This window comes from Lactuca serriola, chromosome 8 (assembly GCF_051521515.1).
Source record: "Lactuca serriola cultivar US96UC23 chromosome 8, Lser_US96UC23_V15, whole genome shotgun sequence".
Classification (NCBI taxonomy): Eukaryota; Viridiplantae; Streptophyta; class Magnoliopsida; order Asterales; family Asteraceae; genus Lactuca; species Lactuca serriola.
Window position 1 is genome coordinate 133,762,838 of NC_136415.1, and position 10,646 is coordinate 133,773,483.

Consider the following 10,646-nt stretch of genomic DNA (forward strand, 5'->3'; position numbering starts at 1 on the left):
TCAAATATTTTATAGTATGGATTACGACATCCCTCTTCCAACTATAAATAGTTTGTTGGATCCTAGCCTTAATATTTCATTTGGGTGACTTATTAAGGATTCTTCATCTAATTAAACTTGTCCTTCTTCATTTCAGATGTCTTCCAACACTACTACTGGCTCACACCCTACAGGCTCCTTTTCCCTCATGAACTTGTGTGGGAAAGTCACTTTTGATGGGCCTAACTTCAATGAATGGATTAGAAACATCAGGATGATTACCTGCTATGAGAACAAGGAATATGTCCTTGATAAGGAGCTTAAGGTTATCAATGAGTCCACTGCTACTCTTGAGGAGCTTGCAGAGTACACTGCACATGAGAGGGATACTACCAAAGTGTCCTGCGTCATGTTGGCTACCATGACTCCCAAACTCCAGAAATCCTATGACGATTTCTACCCCTATGAGATGCACCTGGATCTGATGGATAGGTGCCATCAGAGCGCGTGTCAAGAGAGGTATGAAATCATCTCCTCCATGATAACGGCCAGGATGAAGGATGGTGAACCCATCACCGGTCACTTGCAAAAAATGCAAAGGTTCGTGGACCGGTTATTAAAGCTGAATGTAGACTTCCCTAAGGACTTGGCGATTGATATCATTATCCATTCCTTACCTCCAAGTTATGATCAGTTTCATATGACTTAGCATGTGAACAAGGAGGAAGTCACACTTATCAAACTTCAAGGACTTTTAAGGACCGCTGAAAGTGGCCTTAAAGGTAAGTCGGCTGTTACTTCTACTCCTACTCCTACAGCAGCCCCTATTCTTGCAATTAGGCAGGGAAAGGGTAAGAGGAAAAACCCTTCGAAGGGTACCAAGGGTAATCCCTTTGATGGTTCCTCTTCAAGTGGGACAAAGAAAGGTCCCATTACTCCTTCCTCAAACCCAAAGGAAGCACAATGCTTCTATTGCCAGGAAAAGGGGCACTGGAAGCGAAGCTGCCCCAAATACTTGCAAGATGTAAGGGATGGGAAAGTTAAACCCACCCATGCAGGTATTTATACAATATTGTCTAATAACTCATCTAATGCTAGTTCTTGGGTGCTTGATACAGGTTGTGGTATTCACATTTGTACTGATTTGCAGGGCCTAAGAAGAAGTGAGCAAGTGAAGCACGGGAAGATAACCTTAGTCATGGGCAACAGGAAAGCATCACCTGTTACCAAGATAGGAGTTTATTCTTTATTGCTTAATAATGGGTTAATGTTAGATTTGAATGAATGTTGTTACTCGCCTGAAATGGCGAGAAATATTATTTCCTTTCATGGCTTGTACAAACAAGGGTTTACATTTTCATTTGATAATAATAATGGTGCTATTAATGTTTATAACAATGATGTATTTTACTTTAAAGCATTACCTTATGATGGTGTATATGAAGTTGTGAATGTTGTAGACAATCTAGGAAATAATGTGTTGTATATTGATTCTTCAAATAGCTTGGATAAATCATCCTTGTGGCATTGTCGTCTTGGACATGTCAACAAGAAGCGCATAGGCCAACTCCAAAAGGCTGGAGTTTTGGAATCATTTGACCTAAAGTCGGATGATAGTTGCGAGTCTTGTTTACTTGGAAAAATGACAAAGTCACCCTTCACTGGTACTTGTGAGAGGGGTGAGGGTTTGTTGGACCTCATACACACAAATGTTTGTGGACCCTTCAGCCACAAGGGATGCTAATCGTTATTATTTGACTTTTACTGATGATTATAGTAGATATTGATATGTCTATTTAATCAAGCATAAGTCAGAGACTTTTGAGAGGTTTAAAGAGTTTAAACAGGAAGTCGAGAATCAATTGGGCAGGAACATTAAGATGATTCGATCCGATCGTGGTGGTGAGTATCTTAGTATAGAGTTCCTCGACTATCTCAAGGAATGTGGGATCATCTCACAATTTACACCTCCCAGGACACCACAGTTGAATGGTGTGGCTGAGAGGCTTAATCGAACCTTGTTGGATATGGTTCGTTCCATGATGAGTCGAGCTTCGTTACCAATCTCATTCTAGGGGTATGCCTTAGAGATTGCCGCCCATATCCTCAATCTAATCCCTACTAAAAAGGTTGCCAAAACACCTCACGAGATGTGGACTGGGAAAGTTCCCAATCTAGACCATATCAAGATTTGGGGTTGTGAAGCTTTTTTGAGGCGCGAGTCTCGTGACAAGCTTGTACCTCAAAGTGAGAGGTGTATTTTCATCGGCTATCCACAAAGATCCTTTGGTTACCTCTTCTACAGACCTAGTGATACTGTGGTCTTTGTAGCAAGAAGAGGAGTCTTTCGTGAGAGAGAATTTATAAGCCAAGGGGACAGTGGGAGGCAAATTGACCTTGAAGAGCTTCAAGAGTCAAGTGGTGAAGGAACCTCAAATACTACCGACCAACTTGAGGAGGAAACTCCTGTTGAGCCGATAGTTGAGTCCGTACCTCCGAGGTGTTCCACTAGAGTTAGGAACACACCTGAATTTTATTATGGTTATCACATCACCAATGAAGGTGATACATTTATTAGTGATAGTACACTAATAGATTTGGATGAACCTAATAATTACAGGGAAGCCATGGCAAGCCCTAAGTCTGCTAAATGGAAGGATGCTATGGACAGTGAGATTCAGTCCATGTATGACAATCAAGTGTGGAACTTGGTTAACAATGTACCAGGCCGTAAGACAGTTGGGTGCAAATGGATATTCAAAAAGAAGACCGACATGGATGGGAAGGTACACACCTACAAAGCAAGACTGTTGGCAAAGGGCTTTACTCAAACTCCAGGAGTTGTCTATGATGAGACCTTTTCACCAGTAGCAAAGATTAAGTCTATTAGAGTTTTGCTGGCCATAGCTGCATTTCATGATTATGAAATATGGAAAATGGATGTCAAAACCGCTTTCCTTAATGGAAAGTTGGTTGAGGATGTTTACATGGCTCGGTCATAGGGTTTTGTCGATGCAAAGTACCCTAATAGGTTGTGTAAGCTTGAGAAATCCATTTATGGATTGAAACAAGCATCTCGTAGATGGAATCTTTGCTTCGATGAGAAAGTCAAAGAGTTTGGATTTTCGAGGAGCGAAGATGAGTCCTGTGTGTAGGTTAGGGCTAGTAGGAGTATAGTCATCTTTCTAGTGTTGTATGTGGATGACATACTACTCATAGGAAATGACATCCCAACTTTGCAGGAGGTTAAGTCCTGGCTTGGGAAGTGTTTCGCTATGAAGGATCTTGGAGAAGCTGCCTATATCCTAGGGATAAGGATAATGAGAGACAGGAGTACGAGACTAATTGGACTTAGTCAAAGTACCTACTTGGATAAGGTGCTGAAGAGGTTCAACATGCAAGAATCCAAGAAAGAGGAATTACCTATCCAGAGTAATGCCAAGCTGAGTAAGACTCAGAATCCGAGTACAGAGGCTGAGATAGCTGAGATGAGTCATATACCATATGCTTCTGCTGTGGGCTCTATCATGTACGCTATGACTTGTACTCGCCCTGATGTGGCCTTTGTCTTGAGCATGGTCAATAGATTTCAAGGGAACCCTGGCAAGGCTCACTGGACTGCGGTAAAGAACATTCTCATGTATCTGCGGAGGACTAAGGACTGGGTCCTTACCCTCGGTGGCAGTGATGACTTGAGAGTGGAAGGATATAGCGATGCTAGTTTTCAGACTGATAGGGATACTTTCCGCTCTCAGTCAGGCTGGGTCTTTACCCTAAATGGAGGGGCAATTACTTGGAAAAGTTCCAAGCAGGAGACAGTAGCTGATTCTACTTGTGAATCAGAGTACATAGCAACGAGTGAAACGGAATAGGAGGAGATATGGCTAAAGATCTTCATTGGAGACCTTGGAGTTGTACCAGCTATAAAGGAGCCAATGGAAATTTTCTGTGACAGCGAAAGTGCGGTTGCTTTGGCTAAGGAACCAAGAGATGACGGGAGATCTAGGCACATTGAAAGAAAATACCATTTCATCAGACATCGAATAGAAGGACTCCTCGTGGCAAAGAGGGTATCATCAGATGAGAACCCAGCAGATCCCCTCACGAAGGGATTAAGTAGGGTTAAACATTTACAGCATGCGAGGTGCATCGAGCTGAAGGATGATATTAGTTTCAATGATTAGGTTTCTGAGACTTGTAAAATGTAATTGACATTTTGATGATTAAATAAAAGTTGTTATTTATTTATGAGTAAAGTGTTACTATCTTATGTTAATCCTTTATTATGGTTTCAATTTTGCATGTTTTGACTTCCAGAATAATTATTTTATTCAAACTCTCCACAGTCGGTCATATGTCGGAAGTAGATATGAATCAAGACTGTCATGAATTTGGTTTGTATGATATGTCTAAAGAGTATTAGACATAGCAATAGTTGCTGCAACATTCATGAGTACTCATAAGTCCTGAGTATTGGATTCTACCCACGCTCACTTGCATCACTTCATGGAATTTATCTCGAGCGATCGTGAGATGGTAATATCATATAAATCTTTAAACATAGAAATATGAGTTGTTGACTATGAGTTGGTTATCCATTGATTATACGAAAAAGCATTGGTAACTCGATGTTATAAAACGTGCTTTTGTGCATAATTCAACAAGTAGTCAGTACAAGCATATGAGCCGAAGTTTATCTTTTCCTTCTAGAAATAGAAGCGATATCTGGGCCCCTCGATGATTTGGTTTTGACTTATTTACCGGGACCGGTCAAAACCTAATTGATGTGTTCAATTTAGTTCCATGTCGAAACAAATCAGAAATCGAGAAACAAATGCTGGACAATAAGTAAGACCATGTTCCATGTGTTTGTCCGACTGATATCTTGAGAGAAGAGGATTGTATGATCACTTATCTTAAATGGCGTATCATTATCGTCTGAGTTCCGAGAGACTTTGAAAGAGCTACGATTGCTAGTCGGATACTGAAGTCATATATGCAAATATAGTTATTAGACTTATCCAAGTGGGAGACTGTTGGATATAGTGTCTAAGTCCATAACTTTATTTGGTATGTACTTGACCCGAATCGGCATGGTCCATTTGGGTTACATGGCATTGCAGTACTTGGATAGACTAAATGAGAGAAAGGACACTTGTGATTATTAATATATTATAAGTTCTAATATATTAATAATAGTATTATTTAATTAGTGTTGATCAAGTATTAATTTAGAATTAATTTGGTGATCAAAATGAGACTAATTAAATATATAGGGTAGATTATGACAATCATCTAATCTTTTATGGTGGATTTATGATCCATGGTTTATGGAGTTGGGTTATAACCATTTGGAGCTCCATGGATAGTTCATGGGAGTTATAAACCCATGGATCATTAGAAATGAAGAGTCATGATAATTAAGGGCATTCATATGTAAACCCTAATTGTGACAACACTATAAAAGGAGCCCTATAGCTAGCAAAATCGGACTACTAGTGAGTTCTAAGAGGGCATAACTGATTTTTGAGTGCAAGTGTATTCTCTCAAGTTATTACAAGTCTTTTAGTGTTGTGTGAAGCATTTGAGGTGCTAGGCTCACAAAGTCTTCAAGGAATCCAAGCAACAAGAAAGGTATGTACTTCTACTAGTTTTTATATATTACAAATCCCATGCCATGCTAGTTAGGAAGTAAACCTTGAAAAACAAATTTGCATGTATATTAGAGAAAACATAGATTCAAGGTTTATAGGGTTGCATGTACACCATAGGAGTGTTAGAATGCTCAAAACCCATCAATAACAACTAACCACTGAACATAATCCCTTACTTAATCCGTGGCTCAAGCTACAAGCTAAACTAGCTATCCACTTGACCCTGAATATAGGTTAATTCAAGTTGACTTGCAGTTTTAGGTATTCCAATTAATCCCAAGAAATTCTCCCCTACTTGGAATCATCTACACCCTGTCAACCTTGTAACTATTCGAATTTCCAAGCCATATACAATTTCACTACTCAAGACTCCTACCAACCTGAGCTTGCAAGAACTAAAATTTTGTGACCAATTGACTTAATGTACATACATCCCAAAATCTGGATAAATGCACCCCACCATCTCAACGAAAATTTGATATCTCCAAGAACTTTTCACTTGATACAACATCACAATCCTCGAGCGACTTCAACAGATGACGAAGAACGAATAACCCTGCTATCAAAAATAGATAGATAACCAATCCAAAGACCCACTCACTATGGAGAAATACCCATACGAACATGAAAAACCTTGCCCTAAAGGTATGAATTTGGCAACAACCACCCTTACACTGATGATTCAACCAATCCTTCATTGCCTCACAACTACAAATGATCCCTATGAATCTTGCATTCAAATCCAACATGCCCATACTGCAACTTACTCAGAATCAATGCACTGAAACCATTAAATCAGACCGGTTGCTGATCCTTCAACCAGATCACCCAAATCTTCTTTACTTACGGCTCACTCTATCACTGGCTGACACCTTCTACATCGAAGTCTAAAACCAACCCAACGAGATATACTCTAAGCATGACTCTTAATATGAAAAATGGCAAATGAATAACCCTCAAATGATAATAACTGGACCATCATAAAGAAATTTTAATTCCTAGGTGGAGACTTAAATAAACTGAACATAACGTCTCACACACACAATCGCATAATCATAAGCATAAATAATAAGAGTATGGAGGAAGTGAATATGATACTTACCTACAATAACATCTGATGGAACTCGGATCTCCTTGGTCTGAACTGAAGTGCTCAACTCCTCACCATCGGATCCTTTGTCCTGCCCTCACGACCATCAGTAATCCTCAGTGTAGTTGGATCATGTGACTTCACCATTCCACTCGTTAATCTTGAGCAATTGGCCTTCTTGTGGACCACCTGGTTGTAGTGAAAACAAATCAGACTCAATCTATGGGGACATTATCTGTTGACATGACCAAACCTGCCACACTTGTAGCAACCCATACCTCTAAATCGACATACCCCATCATGTGACTTCCCATACCTACCACAAAGGACCTAGCTTTACCGGCTGCTAACTCGTGAATCCAAAATCTTGGGCTTCTTCGCTGGGCCCTCCGCTAACTAAATCTGAACCGGTTTTCGCTTCTTCATAACTTCTAAATCAATCTCCTGTTCCCGGGCTCTATCATTCATGTCCTCTAAGGTCCTACAACTGGACATGCTCATAAACTCCCAAATATCACCCCATAGCATATCATGATACGTTGCCTTCTTCATCTCCACATCCGCTACATACTGAGGAACCAGTAAAGCTCGCTCCATGAACTTGGAAGTGATCTCCTCCACGGTCTCTATCTTCTGATGAAGGTCCTGAAACTCCCTTGCTAAGTGCTGCACCTGTAACAGCCCAGATTTCCAGGTATCTTCTAATCATGTAATTTTTTTTGGTGTTTTGTGAGGGGACTCGGCGAGTTGGAGCTCAAACTTGCCGAGTAGGATCGCGGATTTGGACGCGGGTTCGCGCCTGGACTCGGCGAGTCCAGGGAATGGACTCGGCGAGTTTGTGCTGTTTAATGAAACCCTAATTTCCCGGTCCTAAGCCCTATTTAAAGGACCTTATGGCCCTTCATTGCGGCTACCTGGATCTTGAGAGCACCAAAGCGACTGAGGGTTTTTGTGAGTGAGATAAGAGGCCTTTGTTCACCAAATTTGTGTGTTTTTACAAGAAAGGAAGAGGAAAGTCAAGCTAGAAGAGTTGGAGAGCTTGGATCTACTTTCATTTCGTCAGAGGAGGATTCTTGAGGTATCATTCAGAGCTTATTCTCGTGTTATTGTTGATATGGTCAAATCCAGGGTTTCTTCATGCCGTATTTGCTTTGTAATTGAAGTGTGAGAGGTCCCATGGGGATATGGTGCTTAGATCTGGACCTTAGTAGGTCCAGAGAGTCCCTAATGTCATGCTTTATGTCCTTCCATTTGGGTTGGAGACTAGGGTTGCCATCCTAGAGGTTATTTCTCCTAAAAGAACCTTGTAAGTGTTGCATGGTAACCAAGATATGAACTTTACGTGGTGTATGAGCTTAGGAGGGCCAGATCTATGAGTTGTTGAAGTAGATCTGACCTCAGAAGCAAGTATGAGTTGATGCATGGCATGGACTCGCCGAGTCTGAAGAACAGACTCGACGAGTAGCATGAAGATTGCCCTTAACCACTCAGCGAGTGGTCCTGCCGAGTTATGGGTTAACTCAGTGAGTCAGGGAGAGTTGGAGAGGGTTGACAGGTGGACTGAGTCGAGCTGGGACTCGACGAGTTGTTCTTGAGACTCGGCGAGTTGAGTCGTGATGGCCCCGCGATTCATGCCAGGTGGAACTCGTCGAGTCAGGGGAGTACTCGACGTGTCAAAGGAGAATCCTAGAGAGTTGGTGAAAACGTTCAGACTCGCCGAGTCGCCCTAGTGCACTCGCCGAGTCCGGTCAAAGTTGACCGTTGACCATTGACCGTTGACCAGTGTTGACTTGATAAGGGTAGTCAACCCTAGTTGAGAAAGTGTTAATTAGAGGTATATTGTGTTATTGGAGGATTATAGCTAAGAGGATCGAGCACAAGTGATTTCCGGGATTTTGCTAGTTATCGAGATACGCGAGATGAGTCTTCTCACTATACTTTACCTTTAGTAGGTAACCAGAGTTATGTGATAGAGTATTTGTATGCTATGTATGTTATGTGTTGTACTGCATTATTTCTATGTGATTTATGTTGTGCATGTTTACAGAGTTAGAACCTGAGGGTTCACAGAGTTTGGGTGCACGGACCCACAGAGTTATAGCCTCGAGTGGCTAATATGTGTTTTATGTGGTATTTTGGGGAACTCACTAAGCTTTGTGCTTACAGTGTTTGTGTTGTTTGTTTCAGGTACTAGTGATGACCTTGGGAAGGCGCCGGCTTAATCTGTACACACGCTTGGGATTTTATGATATGTGATCTTGGGATTTTGTATGATGTGAATTGGAGATTTAAACTTGATGTTTTATGATAATTAAATGAAAAATGTTTTTATATTTTGCGAAAAATTATTTTGAAATTCACGGTGTTACAAGTTGGTATCAGAGCCTTGGTTTGAGGGATTCGAGTACACCTTCGGGCGTATTTGAACTCAAACTGAGGATTTGAGAAGTATTTTCGAAAAAGAGAAAAAGATTTTTGAAAAACGCAGAGCAGAGTTGTGTGTACGATCAGTCCGCGCCCGAACGGTGACTTCCCAGAATACCCTCATGTTATGTGATATTGATATTGATATGATGTATTTGCATGCTAGAGTAGGCTAGGTATTCCTATTAGGACTAGAGTGGCCTGATTTGTGATGCCTTAGCCTAGGAAGTGGTGAGCTGCTATGACATGCCGAGAGTGAGTAGGTAGCAGCGAGGGGCTTATGAGAGATCTATTAGAGAGTGGTCTATGCATGATAGAGTACTTGGAATTTGGGATCCGAAGAGGAGGACTTGGGGTGTATTCTGATACGGTGCGGACAATAGTATTGGGACCGTATTACTGAAAGCACCGGAGCGGTGTACAGCCCAAGTAGGAATCTTTGGAATACCAAGGATCAAGGAGGAATGAATTGTCGAGTGTGAGTATGCTCGGATGGGTTCTAATTTATCGTATGTTGTATTTCAGAGGTAGATCATGGTGAGGACACGTTTGATGCCTGAGAGCAGTGGTACCAGTGATGAGGAGATCCGTCGGATCATCCATAAGGAGGTGGCTGCGGCCATCAGGGCAGAGATACCAGAGATGTTCGGGTCTATTAAGACCATGCTGATTGAGACCTTTGACGAGTGTTATGCCGCTCTTTCTGAGGCTGCTGTTGCAGCGGCCACCACAGCTATTGCTGCCGCGAGGCCGCAAGGTGGTGATGCGTTGCTGTTCCGTGAGTTCAGCAACACAAAACCACCAGAGTTTGATGGGACCCAGGATCCGGTGGCAGCTATGAGGTGGATTTCTGATATAGAGGGGTGTTTCTTCACTTGCTCATCTCCTGAGCATTTGAAGGTTCGGTTCGCGCTGAACCAGCTTCGCTTGGGAGCGAAGGACTGGTGGAAGTTTGTGACGGCGCATTTCACGCCTGCTGAGATTGCGGCAGTGACCTGGGAGAGGTTCACTGCCATGTTCTGAGATGAGTACGTTCCCCAGGTGGAGAGGGAGCGTTTGGCCCAGGAGTTTCTGACCCTCAAGCAGGGTACTGAGACAGTTACGGTGATTACCAGGATGTTCCACGAGAGGGCGATGTTCTGCCCTGAGCACGTGTCTACGGAGCAGGCACGTATGAGCCGCTATCTGAGTATCTTGAGGTGGGACATTCGAGAGTTCGTGGCGAACTCCTTGTACCGGACATTTGCCGAGCTTCAGGCAAATGCCCGGAAGAGGGAGATTGAGCTAGAGACTCAGGCCAGGGAGGAGGCGGAGTCTCAGGGGAGGGATCGGCGACCGGCACAGTCTCAGCCGGCAGCCAAGCGGGCCAAGCCCGCTGATCCCAAACCAGGGAGCCAGAAGGGCCGCACTTGTGGGAAGTGTGGCAAGGGTCATGACGGAGTTTGCAGAGCGGGATCTTGCTACAAGTGTGGCAAGGAGGGGCATATGGCCAAGGACTG